This window comes from Delphinus delphis, chromosome 6 (assembly GCF_949987515.2).
Source record: "Delphinus delphis chromosome 6, mDelDel1.2, whole genome shotgun sequence".
NCBI lineage: Eukaryota > Metazoa > Chordata > Mammalia > Artiodactyla > Delphinidae > Delphinus > Delphinus delphis.
Genome location: NC_082688.1, coordinates 36,922,314 through 36,940,243, shown reverse-complemented (window position 1 = coordinate 36,940,243; position 17,930 = coordinate 36,922,314). Strand labels below are relative to the sequence as shown.

Here is a 17,930-nt window from a genome sequence, read left to right as displayed (position 1 = left end):
AGTTTATAGATAAGTAATAAATTGCTGATTTTCGAGTAGAGAGATTTGTATTGTCTGTTAGGGCCCCAGTGATAATAACTTAGGCCAAGCAATATCATTGGTCTATAGACCCCTTTTGAACGAGACCAGTATTTCCCTCCCCCCCCAACTACGTTTTCACTTCCATTCCAGTTTTTCCCCCTGCTCCTAAACTCTATCTTGGCCTCAGTATGACCACATCTTTTAACCATATAGCTCTATCCTCTTTGCACACCTTAAATATTAGTTCCCAAAGCTCAGCCCTAGGTTCTCTGCTCATTTTTCTTTGTACACGTTTCCTGAGTGACAACTTCTAATCTCATGACTTTATTTACCAATAGAAAGAAGATTCTCAACTCTCTCTCTATCCTAGATCTCTCTTCTGAGATCCAGATCCATTTATTAAACTGACTCTAAGACCCTTCACTTAGTTGAATCTCAGGAAACTCACCAACCTGTATTAAACATTTTCCCCCAAAATTTCACCCCAGGATGTCACTACCATCATCCCATTCACCCAAAGCAGAATGATGGGAATCATACAATACTCTTCCTATATAGTCTGATGTCTAATAAGTCATCAAGTAATGTAAATTCAGCATCTTCATCATGTCCTGTTTTCAGTTCCCTCCATTATTACTACCATTGTCCTCGTTTAGACTTTGATCATCTCTGACCTGGATTACTGCATAAAATCTCCCCTCTCATCTTCCTGGCTTTCCCCTATCTAAAGTATCACCGGTACCATTTCCAGAGTTATCTTTCTGAACTGCAAACTTGATCATGTCAAGCCCCAGCTCAGCACCCTTTAAGAATTTTGCACGCCTTCAGGATCAAGGTAAAATATGAACATATTATTATTAGGCCCTCTCTAGTCTCGTCTTCTACTTCTCCCCCATCTGCATTCACTCCAGTCATGCTATTTCTGGTCTTCATGTGGTCAAGCATGCTGTTCTCATATCCTAAAATGCTTTCCCTCACCCCCTTCTTCATCAAGCAAATTCCTAGTCACCCTTCAAAACTCGGAATATTTGGAACTAAGTAGAGGTGATGGTTGAACAACATTGTGAATGTACTAAGTGCCCGTGAACCGTATACTTAAAAAGGGTTATGAGAATGTTTTATGTTATGAGAATTTTACCTCAATTTTTTAAAAACTCAGATTAGGCATTGTCTCCTGCAAGAGCTTACCCTAATTCCTCAGTGTGACTTTTGTATATCTGTCCTATTTATTCAATTGCTCCCCTGTGTATACCTCTGTCAGTGACACTTATCACAGGGCATTGTAATCATTGATTTACTTATCTATTCATAACATATAATGGGCCTTTAATAAATGTCTACTGAATAAATGAACAAATAAAATGAAAGAATATTTAAATCTGCTTCTTTGACTAATTTTCTTGTTTCCCTGAATAGCACTACCACCCAGTAGCTCAAACCAAAAAACTGGAAGTCTTTCTGGACAGCTCCCTTCCATTCCTCTAATCCAATCCATTCTGTTACCAAGTTCCATATACTCTGTCTTAGAAATGTCTTCAAGTCTTTCTCTTCCTATTTGTTCCCAATCCCATTGATTTCATTGTTTCTTGCCTAGATTATGCCAACATCCTCCTCTCAGGTCTCCCTGCCTTTGATTGTGCTTCTTTCCAATCCATGATCCACACCACAGAGAGTGATTTTTCAAAAATACAAATCAGATCATGTCATTTGCCAGTTTAAAGTCCTTTAGTGAATCATCATAGCTTTCCTGCCTTGGTGCTGCCTACCTCCCCAGCTTCATCGCCACTTTCTGCTGCACACACTAAATTATTTGCAATTCCCCAAAGGTTCCATTATCTTCAGAAACCACTGTGCCTTGGCCCTTTCTGTTCTCTCCTCTTAGAATATATTCTTTCCTTTATCTAGCTAATGTGTATCTGATCTTCAGTCTCAGCGGCTTTGGTCACTTCCTCTGGGAGCCTTCACTGACACCCAATTTCCTGTCAGGTTTAGATACCTGCCAAACACTAAAACTAGTTTATGACAGTATTAGTCAAGTAAGAACCTTCTTCTCCCTCCACCCTGCTCAAACCCTGGAGAAAGAAGATTAGCAAACTGGGGCATGGAAAAGAGATAGTGGTAAATGATAGACATCTACTAAGCCCCACTGAACATGGCCACCTGCAATAGGGCCAAGCTGAGAGATGGGAAACGCTTTATTTTTAAAGTAAGAAGTTTAAAAAATAATTTCATTAGTGTGGACATCTTAATTATTCAAGTGAAACTTAAAGTAACAAGTACTGATTGCTACCTAAAATTGACCAGGAAATTCATGAAGTAAAAGTCTCATAAATAGGTTAAAAGAGTAGAAAACAAAATAAAATGGTTTTATAGTTAAACTGACCCCACAAATTCCATTCTTTCAAGGTTCCAATTACACACACACACACACACACACACACACACACACACACTCCCTTTCATCACATTCACCCATATACAACAAATATTTATTGAGCATCTACCATGTCTGGGCACTGTTCTAGATGCTGCCAATACAGTGAAAGACAACAAAAAAGGTTTCTGCTACCATGAAGCTTATGTTCTAGTAGAAGAGCCAATGTCAAAGTAAACAAGATCATTCAGATAATAAGTGCTATGAAGATACTGCAACAGCTGCTTTAACAGTGAGAGGCTGTGAGGGGGGAGGGGTAGCTAATTTTATATTTGGTAGTCAGAAAAGGACTTTCTGAGGAAATAACATGTGACATGAGACTTAAGTGACTAGAAGGATCTAGCTTTGCAAAAATCTAATGGAAAGACATGCCAGGCAGAGTAAGTAGTGTAAAGTCCTGAAGACAGGAGCAAGCTTTGTATATAAGAAACAGAAGCCTAATGTGGACAAAACATGGTGAGCAAAGGGGAGTGTGGTTAGATAGGTCTGATGAGAAGCAGTGGAGGGCTTTAAGGCCAGTTTGAAAAGACTGGTCAGGCTATTCTATGGGCAATAGGAGTGCAAAAGTGACATCAGGGAGACTATTTAGGAGGCAGTTACAGTTGTCTAGGCATGGAATGGTGGTGGCTTAGACTAGGGTGGAAGCAGTGAAAAAATAAGTGGATGAATAGAGGATATATTTTGAAGATAAAACCAAAGGACTTTGTGGGTGGGCTACAGAAGATGCAGGTACTGGTTTATCAAATGAGCCCATTGACTTACTCAATGGTGCTAAATCCATAGATTACTGACTCTTCCCACACAGCTCCTGATGATGGGGTGGGTCTAGGTCGTCCCCTATTTGTGCCAGTTGACTCCACTACTCCCAGCCACAACTGGTGAAGAGTGGATATATAATCCCAATATACTTGCTCTCTCTGGGAATTAGAATTCCAAGAAACTAAGTCAGTGATGAGAATAGTTACTAAAAGGTCATATAGTTTCAGGAAGAGAGGCCTCCGTTTTAAAGTGGCCATGACTTGCTATAAGTATGAAGATAAGTACGCCAATGTGTCTAGTCTATAGAGAGAAGAATAAAGCAGATGTCCAAAGGGAAACAGACAAGACACTGTTTCATTCCAGGAGAGCACCCCATGAGGGGTTTTCTGAAGTTGAGTTGGTGATGAGATCTTTTCACTTGAGCTAGATGGGATAGCTGCCAATAGCAAAAACAGAGAGGTGATTCCAACTTACATAGGCTTATACTTGTTCCTCATCTACAGCTTCTCAGGAACAGGGAAAGGTCACGGGACCATTTGGCTCATCCTTAACATCTTTTTCTATAAGAAACTGTGGGGGAAATAACCATATTTACCACTGCCAGAAACAGAGAAACAAGGGAGCACTGTCCTAGCCCCAACATTTCCCTGTAATTCTAGCTCCAAATCTTCTAAGATATGTACAAAGAGTTTTGGAGAAAACTCAGCGTTTGGAGGATCCTGAGAGTCATGCTAGACTATTCACTCTACTTTACCCCCACCCCCCAATGACACATTAATCATTAAGTCCTATAGATCAGGGGTCCCCAACCCCCGGCCTGCAGACTGGTACCGGTCTGTGGCCTGTTAGGAACCAGGCCACACAGCAGGAGGTGAGTGGTGGGCAAGCGAGCAAAGCTTCATCTGCCGCTCCCCATCGCTCATATTACCGCCTGAACCATCTTCACCCCCATCCGTGGAAAAACTGTCTTCTACGAAACTGGTCCCTGTTGCCAAAAAGTTTGGGGACCACTGCTATAGATTCTATACCCTTAATCTCTCTTAGATCTATCTCCTCTTATCTAACCCCTCAGCCACTGTCCTAATTCAGACCCTCCCATTTCTCATCATAATTACCACAGTCTCCTAACTGGTCTCTTTACTTTCCTCTAATTCAATATCTACATTCCAACTAGAGTGAGATTTCTTAAGTTCAAATCTGTTCAAATACTGATAATAATGCAAAATATTTTTGCCCATAACAATGCAAATAATTCCTATTCCCAGTGATGCAAATTAATTTTGTCTGGTAGAGAATTTACATTTCTAAAAGTCAAATACTCATGTGAACCAGTCTTAGTGTCTTACTGGTTCTCTCATTAATTAGTGAGTTTAATATAGATTTATTTTATATTTGTATAAGATTCATGATTTTACCTTTTTGAAAAATTATCCCTTAACACAAATAACGGGAAGTAACCCCCACTTGCTGAAGCCAAAAATGAGACTATATGAATGGATCAAAGGATATGCCATCAACCTAGGGCAACAATCAAGCTCGCCTCAGTAAGAAGCAGAACCAGCTGCTGGGGAGTAGAGTCTCTTTATGTCTAGACTTGACTCCTCTCTAGGCCACAGATTGATACTTCTCAGCAAACTGGTTTTCTCTGCTACTCAGGCCATTTGACAAGTAAAAGATGGTCACTCGGCACTCTCAAATTTCCATTATAAGTCTAACAATGAGTAAGGGTGTAATTCTCTCTCCCCCAAATCCAAATTTTCAGGGAAGGGATTCCAATTGGCCTAGTTTAGGCTAAGTCCCCACCCTGCACCATTTAACTGCACAAACATCCAGTTTTCCATTGGTCTCCCTGGCTGGTCCTAGCCCTCTCCACTTTGCCCCCAGAATTGTAGTTCGAAAATTCATATTTGATTTACCATTCCTGCCTTCACATAAAGTGTCTCTCCACTGCTTGCTGGATGAGTCCCAACTCCTTAGCATGTCATGGAAGGCTCTTCATTATCACACCCCTGACCATCTCTGCTGTGCTCTCTCCATCACGTCCCACATCTCAATCATATCAGTTGTTTTGCCCCTCTGTTCTTTTGCACATGCTGATTCCTTCACACCCTTTACCTCCCACTCATTTTTCCAAGCTCAGCTCACATGCCTTCTGTGAAGCCTGAGGATGCATTACACAGTATGACATTTATCTGCTTCCTTGACCCAACAAGCCTGGGTCTTGGAAGAGCACAGGGTCTCAGTCTCAACTCTTTCACAGAGGATGGAACCTAGTGAGGTTCTAATAACTATTTGTTGAATGACCACCTGTCCCCACCCCTCTTTGGATAGAAGAAGAAGACAACACAATCCTCAATGTCCCACATACACCCTGCCTAGGAGCAGGAAGTGCATGAGTTCCGTTAAAGTAAAAATTATTCATGACACTTGTTAAAGATGGTAAGGCAGATATTATTTACGGGGGCTGAGGGGGGCAGGGACCATGAAGTAGCTATAGGAACCACTGCAATGGGTGCTGCAGTGGGGGAGAGATTGAGTTCAACTCAGACCCCAACAAAGACAAGTGGTAATTTATTAGCCAAGGAGCAGGGTAGGGGTCAGTGGGTGGAAAATTACAGCCTTAATCTGCTCTGGCTGCTATAATAAAACACCATAGGGACTTCACTGGTGGTCCAGTGGTTAAGATTCTGTGCTCCAAATGCAGGGGTCACGGGTTCGGTCTCTGGTTGGGGACGAAGATCCTGCATGCCCCACGACGCGGCCAAACAAAACAAGCAAACAAACAAAAAACAACACAGACTGAGTAGCTTATAAACAAATTTCTCACAGTTCTGGAGGCTGTAAGTCTGAGATCAAGGTGCCAGCATGGTTGCTAAGTGCTCTCTTGTCACAAATTTCCTCACCTGGAGGACTGGGCTAGGGAGTTCTGTGAGATCTCTTCTATAAAACTATTAATCCTAATCATGAGAGCTCCTCATGACCTAATCACCTCCCGAAGGCCCCACCTACTAATCTTTGGGGGTTAGGATTTCAACATCTGAATTTTGGAGGGACATGATCATAGCAGTTACTAAGAAGAAACATCAGGGGTAAGGGGGATTCTTGGTAGACCAACTCAACAGAATTCGTGCTGAAGGCAGGCCAAGGTGATAAGACACCAAGGATGGTCAGATACCAAGGGCGGAGAACTTCCAATAAACTGATTTAGTGAGATCCTTGCTCAAACTGGATTCTACAAGGACAAAGAGGAAAGCCCAAAGTCAACCTAAGTCCAGGGCAGACCCAGAAAAGCCTGACTAAATTTTTAGCCAAAGGAGACAGTCTTTGTCCGTTCTAGGTTTTACCGGGCTTTTTAACCCTGGCTACGCATGCGGTGCTTTTAAAAATATCAAGGCTGGGCACCATCCCACCCCTACTCCACCCTACCCGTGCTTCCAGTTCAACTGGTCTCGGCTGAGGTCAGGCTTTAGTTTTGTTTTTCTGTTTTTCCCAAGAGGTTCTACTGCGGTGTCGGGCAGAGAATCGCGGCATTAGGCTAAGGTGGATGCGCAAATGTACCTGCCTTCCACAGGGCAATTAGGCTGCGGGCGAGGGTTCTCCGGGTTCCAGTACACCCCAGCCCGCTTAGCCCGGCACCAACCCCGAGGGGGCGGGGCGCCGCCGCAGAAGGCGGGGCCACGGCTGAAGCCTCGCCGCTCGCTCCCCTCGCGGGAAAGCACTGCGCGTGACTCGCTGCGCGCATAGCCGCAGGAGCGGGGAGGTGGGCGAGCACCCGCTGGCCCACAGCGGACCGAACCACTGGCCGTCCTGAGGGGCGGCATGAAGGCAATTCAGATCGGACCATCGGCGCCACAGCTGCAGGGGGGACCGGACGTTACCAAGCTGTCTGAGAGAAGGGGGGCGCCTGCTGGTCCAGGCTGCAACACGACCCCTGCAGGGCGCGAGACTACGCCGCCGCCTACGCCGTAGGACTAAACTGAGGCGAGAAACCAGGTAGGACGTCTCTTCGGGATCGGAAGAAGTCCCGGAGACCCACTGCCCTCGCGTTCCAAATGATCCCTTAGGAGAAAAGCCCTCAGTTTGCCCACCTATCCAACCCTTAGCGCCCCTTCCCTTCCGCCCTTCCCCCTCGTCGCCGCAACCTCACCCTCCGGTCTTCCTCGACCCTCTGGACCGACCTCGTCTTCAGTCCTGTCCTGACCCTTCAGCTCTGCCATCCGCCGAACCCTCAAACACCCAGGACCAACCATCCTTTTGGGCGTCACCCCGGATCCACCCCAACTGTCTCCTCAAAGTGTCCCTTCGGAGACACCCCCTCAGCTGACTCGCGCCCAGTAGTCATCGTTGTACCCACATCTCCAGTGACGGCTCTGGGGTAGCGCGGCCGCTTAGCACTCAGCCCGGCGACTGCGGCGGGGTCCTCCGCACAACCGGGTCCTTTGCGCCCTCCGCCCCTTTGGCCCCTGCTTCCCAACTTGGTGTCTGCCTGAGCCGGGCTGGGATCGCTCTCACATCCCATTTTACCTTGGGAAAACCTTTGGACTGGCAGTTTGCCAGTCCCCTGCTACCGCTCTTACCTGTTGCAAAGGGCACCGTGTTCCCGTTGCCCAGGGCTGGCTTGGGATTACCAGGCTGGCCCTGAGGACACCATGGGACTGCCCTGGAGGCAAGGACCGTACATTATTAATTTGTATCTCCAGCGCCCAGCACAGTGCTTGGCACATGGTAGCACTCAGTAAATATTTAATGGGTGGGTGAATGAATGAGACCAATGCAGAGGCTGTGAGGCAGAGTGCTTTAGTGGGAAAAATGTCACTAGTTACATGAAGTGGGAAAAAAGGAAGGGCATCTAGGGGATTACTTGTGGTGCTTATGTTGGGAGCATAGAACTGAACATATTCAGTCTCAATTCATGCATCTAATGTCATTTACATAGAAGCTTCTATTTATCAGCTGATTTCCCTTTATGTTCTGTTTACAAAAAAAAAAAAAAAAAGTCAGGGCCAAGGCTGCAGAAATTTTTATTGGTCAGTGTGCCTCAGAGGCTGCCCAGATAATCTTGAAAGAGCTTTACCCAGGTGACGCCCCTCCTTTTGCCCTAGCGACTAACTGCTCCCTCTAAAGAAGAACTGTGGAGACTAGCCACAGTCTTTAAACCTTACTCACTGTAGCTGGTCAGCTAGTGCTTCAGGACAGGTTGGAGGAATGACCTCAGTTATTTTACCCTTTTAGCTCCTGGATACCTCCCCTCCCCTTTCCTCCACTGGAGGGGTAGACATCCCAGGCTGGCCTAGTGTGAGAAATATGAAAGATTCCTAAATACTACTGAAGTATGATCAGGTCATATGGGCCATTTATATCTCAGTAGACCAGAATCAGGCAGGGGTTACTGCTATGTGAACAGTGTCAGTAATAAACAAGAACACAGGCCTTTTAAAGATGGGATTCTCAAAGAACAGAAAGCCTGAAACCTGTTTTTGTTGATTCCTAAGAGGATGACCTGAACAGATTCAGTTTCCTGAAGCTAAGACAGGGTTCGGCGACCTCAGTTTTGGCCCCGGTTCCGTGGGGAAGTGGATGATATTGCTGAGTGATGAAACAATGGCTGGCAAGCTGCGGGAGTTTATAAGCTAAGTAGTTGCCTGACTAATAGGGGCATTATTGTCACTGGGGCTCAGCATATTACTAGGTAAAATAGTGACTGGAGTTTCTTAGCAGGCTCCGTGGAAATTAAGCAGTGATACGGTTTAGGGGAGAGGGGAGATCCCACCACTCTCTCTGGTGTTCTGCTACCCGTGTCCCTCCTACTGTATGACTATAGCACACTCACCATCATTGTTTCTTTTCTGCTTTGAGCCAGGTCAGAATCTGATTTCCTCTGATTTTTATGTTAAGTGTTTAAGGTTCCTTTTTGTTAAATGTTTAAGGTTCCTTTTTGAGGCAAGGCCTGCCTAACTGGAAGCTGGGTATGTTCTCACCCATTTCTAACTTTGATTTATCCTTCTTTACTTTTTCTTTCTACCATTCTCTGACTTATCTTTGTAACTTTACAAAGTGATACTGAAAGCAGGAAAGAGCTCCTAAGCTGAATTAAGCAGGGGCATGGTATCTGGAGACCAGTACTTTTTTTTTTTGTTAACCAATATGTTTTTAATGGGCTTTTCTACTTTTCCCTGTCTAGGATCCCTGTTAAGACCTCAGTAGCCCCAAAACACTCTGGATTGTTTGATTTATTTTTTCTTCACTTCCAATACTTCAGAGTGTTGCCAGATAAAATACAGAATGCCAAGGTAAATTTGAATTTCAGATAAACAGCAGGGTGTCCTGTATTTTTATTTGCTAAATCTGGCAACCCTAGTTCATGGGAAGGCTTATGTGTTCTGTTTTTCTCTCTGCAACTTTAGGACAATAACTCATCCTTTTCTTCTGTTGCTCATACACAATGACTGAGCACCCTATTAAATGTCACTTGACTGAGATGGCTCACTGACTGCATGTTAGGGTAAGGGCAGGCTCTGTAGAGATAGTGCAATTGGTCAGTGTTTAGGTTACCCAGAAAACACCCATCAAACATTGACATATGATATTGTAATTCCTGTCAAATGAGTCTGTCTTGCAAAATGAGCATATTATTTTGAGTGGCCAGATATAAACATTGCTCTGGATTAACTTCAAGGGATGAGGGTGGGGTGTGGAGTGCATTCTAACGAAAAGTTAACAACTCACAGTAGAACTTCTCTTGTACCATGTTTACTGTTTTTTTTTAAGTTGTGGTAAATATATATAATATAAAATTTACCATTTTTACCATTCTTAAATATATAGTTCAGTGTCATTAAGTACATTCACACTGTTGCCCAGCCATCACCACCATCCATCTCCAGAATTTTTTCATCTTCTCAAACTGAAACTGCATAATCATTAAACGGTTAACTCTTCATTTCCTCTTCCCCCAGCGCCTGGCAACCACCATTCTACTTTCTTTCTCCATGAATTTGACTACTCTAGGTAGTTCATATAAGTCGAATCATACAATATTTGTCTCTTTGTGACTGGTTTATTTTCACTTAACATAATGTCTTCAAGGTTCATCCATGTGATAGCTTGCATCTGAATTTCCTTCCCTTTTAAGGCTGAATAAAATTCATTGTATGTATATATCACATTATTTTTATCCACATTCATCGATGGACACTTGGGTTGTTTCCACCTTTTGGCTATTGTGAATAAAACTGCTATGAACATTGGTGTACAAATATGAGTCCCTGTTTTCAATTCCTTTGGATATATACCCAGAAATGGAATTGCTGAATCATATGGTAATTCTGTGTTTAATTTTTTGAGGAACTGCCATACCATCTTCCACAGTGGCTCTACCGTTTTACATTTCCACCAACAATGTAAAGCATTCCAGTTTTTCCATAAACTTGCCAACACTTATTTTCTGTTTTGTTTTTTAAATAATAGTCATCCTAATGGGTGTGAAATGGTATCTTGTGGTTTTGATTTGCATTTCTCTAATGGCTAGTGATGTTTAGTATCTTTTCATGTACTTATTGGCTGTTTTTATATCTTTGGAGAAAAGTCTATTGAAATCCTTTGCCCATTTTTTAATTGGGTTATATGTCTTTCTATTGTTGAATTGTAAGAGTATTTTATATATTCAGGATAGAAGTCCCTTATCAGATATTATGATTTGAAAATATATTCTCCCATTTCATGCGTTGCCTTTTCACTCTGTTGATAGTATCGTTTGATGCACAAAAGGTTTTAAATTTTGATGAGATCCAGTTTACCTATTTTTTTCTTTTGTTGCCTGTGCTTTTTGTGTCACAGCCAAGAAATCATTGCCGAATCCAGTGTCATGAAACTTTTCCCCTGTGTTTTCTTCTAAGTTTTTTTAAATAGGTTTATCTTTTATGGTTAGGTTTTGATACATTTTGAGTTAATTTTTGTATGATGTGTAAGATAAGGGCCCAATCTAATTCTTTTGCATGTGGATATCCAGTTTTCCTAACACCATTTGTTGAAGACTTTCCTTTCCCCTTTGAATAGTGTTGGCATTCTTGTCGAGTATCATTTGACCAGATATGCCAGGTTTATTTCTAAGCTCTCTGTTCTCTTTCATTGGTCTGTGTGTCTGTCTTTATGCCAGTACCACACTCTTTTTTTTTTAATTTATCTTTTATTGAAGTATAGTTGAATTACAAAGTTATGTTAATTACTGCTGTACAGCAAAGTGACTCATTTATACATATATATACATTCTTCTTGATATTCTTTTCCATTATGGTTTATCACAGGATTGAATATAGTTCCCTGTGCTATACAGTAGGACCTTGTTGTTTATCCATTCTGTATATACCACTTTGTATCTGCTAATCCCAAACTCCCAGTCCATCCCTCTCCCACCCCCTCCCCCTTGGCAACCACCAGTCCATGCTCTATGCCCCTGATTCTGTTTCTGTTTCATAGATAGTTTCATTTGTGTCATATTTTAGATTCCACATATAAGTGATATCATATGGTATTTGTCTTTCTCTTTCTGACTTACTTCATTTAGTATGATAATCTCTAGTTGCATCCATGTTGCTGCAAATGGCATTATTTTGTTCTTTTTTATAGCTGAGTAGTATTCCATTGTATATATATACCACATCTTCTTTATCCATTCATCTGTTGGTGGACATTTAGGTTGTTTCCATGTCTTGGCTATTGTGAATAGTGCTGCTATGAACATAGGGGTGCATGTATCTTTTTGAATTATAGTTTTGTACAGATGTATGCCCAGTAGTGGGATTGCTGGATCATATGGTAATTCTATTTTTAGTTTTCTGAGGAGCCTCCATACCGTTTTCCACAGTGGCTGCACCAACTTGCATTCCCATTAACAGTGTAGGAGGGTTCCCTTTTCTCCACACCCTCTCCAGCATTTGTTATTTGTAGGCTTTTTAATGATGGCCATTCTGACCAGCATGAGGCAGTACCATACTCTTTTGATGACTGTAAGCTGTGTAGTAAGGAAGTATGAGTCCTACAACTGTGTTCTGCTTTTTCAAGATTTTTTTTGACTATTCAGGATCCTTTCCGATTTCATACAAATTTTAGGATAGATTTTTCTATTTCTGCAAAAAATATCATTAGGATTTTGAAAGGGATTGCATTAAATCTGTGGATTGCTTTGGGCAGTTGACATCCTTTTGTTGTTGTGGAAAGAACTACCCTCTTAACAAATTTTTAAGTTTACAATATATTATTGACTGTAGGTGCATTGTTTTACAGCAGATCTTTAGAGCTTATTCATCTTGCTTGACTGAACTTTATACCCATTGAACAACAACTCCTCATTTCCCTCTCCCCCAGTCAACCATCATTCCACTCTTTGATTCATGAATTAAACTATTTTATATTCCTCAGACAAGTGGAATCAGGCAGTATTTGTCATTCTGTGATTAGCCTATTTCACTTAGCATAATGTCCAACCATGTTGTCGAATATTGCAAGTATTGACAGCTTAACAATATTAAGTCTTACCATCCATGAACACAGGATATCTTTCCATTTATTTGTATCTTCTTTAATTTCTTCCAGTAACATTTTATAGTTTTCAGTGGTTAAGTTTATTCCCACATATTTTATTCTTTTTGATGTGTTGTAAATGGAATTATTTTCTTAATTTCCTTTTCAGATTTTTCATTATTATTGTCTAGAGACACAACTGATTTTATGTTTTATATGTTGACTTCGTGTCCTGAAACTTTGCTGTATTCATTTATTAATTCTAAGAGTTGGGGAGGTAGATCTTTAGGGTTTTCTACATATAAGACCATGTCATCTGCCAACAGTAGTGCAGATGCCTTTTATTTCTTTTTCTTGCCTAATTGCTCTGGCTAGGACTTCCAATACTATGTTGAATAGAAGTGGCAAAACCATATTTACTCTTAACACACAGTCTTAGGGGTTTGATGATTGGTTTGGTTTGATGCTTAAGGATGTAAGTCCATAATAGATGCTGAGAACAAAACTATATTTTAGCATAGTATATTAGTGTTAACAGTGAGTCATCAAGAAAAAGTTAAGTTATAGCCTATACACTGTGATTAAAACAAAAGTGTGGGGGCTTCCCTGGTGGCACAGTGGTTGGGAGTCCGCCTGCCGATGCAGGGGACGTGGGTTCGTGCCCCAGTCTGGGAGGATCCCACATGCTGCAGAGCGGCTGGGCCTGTGAGCCATGGCCACTGAGCCTGCGCGTCCGGAGCCTGCGCCTCCAGAGCCTGTGCTCCACAACGGGAGAGGCCGCAGCAGTGAGAGGCCCGCGTACCGCAAAAAAAAAAAAAAAAAAAAAAAAAAAGTGTGTAAGTGAAAGTGTACATTTTAAAAGAGTTTTATCAAAATACCTAAAGTTTAAAAAAAATTAATTTTGATACTTAAAGAAGAAAACTTCTGTTCTCTGGAATTCTTGGTTTAATAAGTTAGTCTTTTATCTTCTCTAGGAAATGAGACAGCTCTGAAATGTCTTCTGTGGTTTTGGCTTCTTGTGTGGTCCTGTGGTCAAGGACAACAAATTGATAACTGGGTGGAGAGGGGAAAAAAGGGCCAGCCAACTTCTGGCTAGATTTAGTTATTTTAGGGTCCAAAGTTTATACTTAAGTTTACCTTAGAATCCTAAAATCTATATTTAACTTGTTTTCCTGTTTTTATACTTTTGTGCTTCCTTTCTTTTTTTGTATAATTATTCTAAGAAAGAAAATGCAGCCTTATATTTAGTGTACTTAGGGAAAAATGAAAAATTATTTTTTATCCATGTTCAGGTAAAGGAAAAAAAAGGAGATAAGCATATTCCTAAAGTCAGTATAGATAGAATTTAGAAGACCCCAAGGAAAAAAGCAAAAACTCAAGATGGGAGAGTTGGGGACCTAGTGCTGATCCCATTCATCCAAGAGTTGTTTCTCTTACAAAATGTTATTTTCTTATTATCTGAAGGATGTTGTATTCTGTTTATTTAAAGATACAGACAAACTTTGTTATCAGACCAACCTATTCCCTGTACGTTGTAGATAGCTAGAGTTTTTCTGTAAGGCTAATCATTTCCTTTTATTTTTTTATTTTTGATAGTATCTTTTTTTAATTTATTTTTTTATTTTGGTTGTGTTAGGTCTTCGTTGCTGCACACAGGCTTTCTCTAGTTGCGATAAGCAGGGGCTGCTCTTCATTGCGGTACACAGGCTTCTCATTGTGGTGGTTTCTCTTGTTGCAGAGCACAGGCTCTATTTTTGAATATGTATATTCAAAAATATATATATATATTTTTTTTTACCCCCAACCTCAATATGAAGGTTGTACCAAAATATGCTTATATTGGCAAAGTGTGAAAATGCCTATTTTACTTTCCTTCCCTTAACTATTATTATTTTGTTTGATAATTGATAAACAAAAGATAGTATTTTAAATCTTATTGTTTGCTCATATCTTGCCCATTTTCCTATTATTTCAAGTGAATAAGGCAGTCACAAAAGAACGAATACTGCATGATTCCACTTACATGAGGAATCTAAAATAGTCAGAATCAGAGATGCAAGAAGTAGAATGGTGGTGGCCAGGAGCCGGAGGAGAGGGAAATGGGGAGATGCTGTTCAACCTGTATAAAGTTTGAATTATGCAAGATGCATAAGTTCAGGAGATCTGCTGTACATTATGCTTATAGTTAGCAATAATGCACTATATACTTAAAAATTTGTTAAGAGAATAGATCTCATGCTATATGTTCTTACCTCAATTTTAAAAAAAGATCTTAGGTTTTAGCAATCAATTCACATAAATTCTTTACATATAAGGATATTGGCATTTTGTTATATTTGTGTCAAATATTTGTCTTTTAATTTTGTTTATGACTTGACATCTAGAATTTTACAGTTTCTATATGGTCAAATCTTTAGTTTTCTGTTGTGACTTCGGTACACCTTCTTTCAATAAATACTCTGGGAGTCTATGTCCTGAGTCTGAGGCTATTGGGTACAGATTTCTGTGACAAACTGTCTCTCTCTTTATTTTTTTTCCAATTTTATTGAGATATAACTGACATATAATATTGTGTAAGTTTAAGATGTACAGCGTGTTGATTTGATACACTCATATATTGGAAAATGATTACTACAATAGGATAGTTAAATCTCCATCGCTTTACATAATTACCATTTCTTTTTTGTGGTGAGAACATTTAAGATCTACTCTCTTAGCAACTTTCAAATATATAATACAGTATTGTTAACTACAATCACCATGCTATACATTAGATCCCCAGAATTTATTCATTTTATAATTGGAAATGTTTACCCTTTGACCAACATTTCCCCCACCCCCCAGCACCTGGCAACCATTCTACTCTTTGTTTCTATGAATTTGGCCTTTTAAGATTCTACATATAAGTGATATCATACAGTATTTGTCTTTCTCTTTCTGACTTATTTAACTTAGCGTAATGCCCTCAAGGTCCATCCATATTGTCACAATGGTAAGATTTCTTTCTTTCTCATGGCTGAATAATATAAAGAACTCTATACATATGGTTCTCTCTGATTGAAATCCTTCCCCTGACCTGCATGCATATTTCTACTCCTCCTTTAAGAATCTACTCATATGACTCCTTTCCGAAACCTTTCCTGATGACCCCCTGCAAATTTGGGTATAATTTCCACTGTGCTATCATTGGCCTTGTCTGGGGCTCCATTACAGCGGTTAACGCGTTATTTACATAGCTGTAAACTCTGTGAGGGCAGAAATAGTCTTTGAATCCAGGGTCTGAAAGATCCAGAGAGAGAGCTTGATCTCTTCCATTTTTTAAGTTCTTCATGTGTTAAAAATGATTGAAATCCAAAGCAGAATTCTAATAATTTTGGTATATTTAAAATATTTACCTTAACAAATTCATTTTGTAATATGAAAATGACTGTGTTTAGGACAAACCACATGATCATTTCAGTAGATGCAGAAAAAAATTTGACAAGTCCATGATAAAAACACTCAACAAACCAGAAGTAGAACTTCCTCAGCCTGGTAAAGGGCATCTATAAAAAACCCTGTAGCTAACATTATACTTAATGGTGAAAGACAACTGAAAGCTTTCCCTCTAAGATCAAGTATAAGAGAAAGTTGGTCATTCTCAACACTTCTATTCACCATTGTACTAGAAGTTCTAGCCAGAGCAAATAGACAAGAAAAAGAAATAAAAGATATTCAGATTGAAAAGGAAGTAGAACTATTTGCAGATAACATGATCTGGTATATAGAAAATGCTAAGGTAGCCACAAAAAAAACTATTATAACTAATAAATGAGTTGAAGATTGTAGGATGCAAGATCGATGGATATAGGGTTTCTTTTAGGGGTGATAAAATATTCTGAAATTAGACTGTGGTGATGGTTGCCCAACTCTGTGAATACACTAAAAACCACTGACTTGTACACTTTAAAAAAGTGAATTTTATAGTATGTGAATTATATGTCAAAAGAGTTGTTGTTTTTTTTTTAATGACTACAGTTATAACTTCATGTGTAAATAAGGATAAAAGGCTAATTTGAAGCCCTTTGTGATTGTCAGTCTTGGGCCAAAGATTTTCCTGTCCTTTTTTCCCCCAACTTGTGAAAGACTCTATTTTCTGCTCTATATTCCTGGTGTTACCAACCAGGGTTCTTGGCCTCCTTAATCAGTAGAAGTTGATCAGAGTCCAGACAAGAAATTCAGGCAAGGCTTTATTGGGGCCCCTGCTGCAGCAGTGGGCAGTGAGAACAAACAACAGGTTCCCTTGCTTGTTGGCTCCCCGAGGGGGGTCAAACTTGTTTCTTACATGGGATGAGGGTAGGGGTGTGTCCAGAGCTCTGGCCAGAGGGGTGGCTTAGGTGTTTTGCCCACCCCTTAGGTGGTGGTGTGGGCAGGGGCATCCGCAGGACCCTGCTTTTGCTCCCCACCCCCTGCTTTTGCTCCAGGCTCTTCAAAAGTGGCAGTTGGGTTTTTTGGTCTCTTTGTATCTTTTGGGTCCAGAATTTACCCTAACTGCAGGCATGCAATTATTTTTAGTCCCGGACAGTGTCTTTGTATTTTGTTGCTGAAGTGTGTCCAGGTACAAGCACTGCAGCGCTGCAGCAAAGGGTCTCAGGTCCCAGCCTGTCTCACTGGTGCCCAGCACAATGCCAGACAAATAGTATAAATTCAATAAATATTTGTAGAATAAATGAATAAATTATGACAGCTGAACTGACTTTAAGCCTAGTTCAGCAAATCAGCTACATTTCTGAGGTTTTTTTCTCTATCACCAAGGATCCATGAATTTAGTGACAGTCACAGAAATTATAGACTGGTCCTATGATGAGTTTGGTTTTAGCCCTATAGAGCAACTTTTAAAGAAGACAGAATGGTCAGTTATGACTGGTAGACTAGATAAAGCTCTTTCCAAAAAAAGATCTATGAACTGAGCTGAACATGAACATAAGTAAGAGTTTTTTAAATTAAGATAAATATACAAAAACAATTTAAAAATAAAACAATAACAAAATAAAAGAAATTTAATTCACCTGTAATCCTATCTGCCTATCCTTTCTGTTTACATGCATATATAATTTTGCAGGAATATAACTGTTAGCATTAAAATTATTTTGTATTCTGCTTTATTTTAATTAACCTTGTTTCATAAACATTTATCCATGTTGCTGTTTAGGCTTTA

The 17,930-nt window shown here is 40.4% G+C and overlaps 1 protein-coding gene across 2 annotated transcripts in view; it reads left to right on the top strand.

Annotated features, from left to right (window-relative positions):
* Positions 1–6,792: 6,792 nt before the first annotated feature.
* RUSC2 (RUN and SH3 domain containing 2) overlaps positions 6,793–17,930 on the top strand; it is a 62,573-nt gene continuing 51,435 nt past the window's right edge. For both annotated transcript variants that reach the window (XM_060014563.1, XM_060014560.1), the window contains exon 1: positions 6,793–7,207. The gene's annotated coding sequence lies outside the window, so the exon portion shown is untranslated. The remainder of the gene's footprint in view (positions 7,208–17,930) is intronic.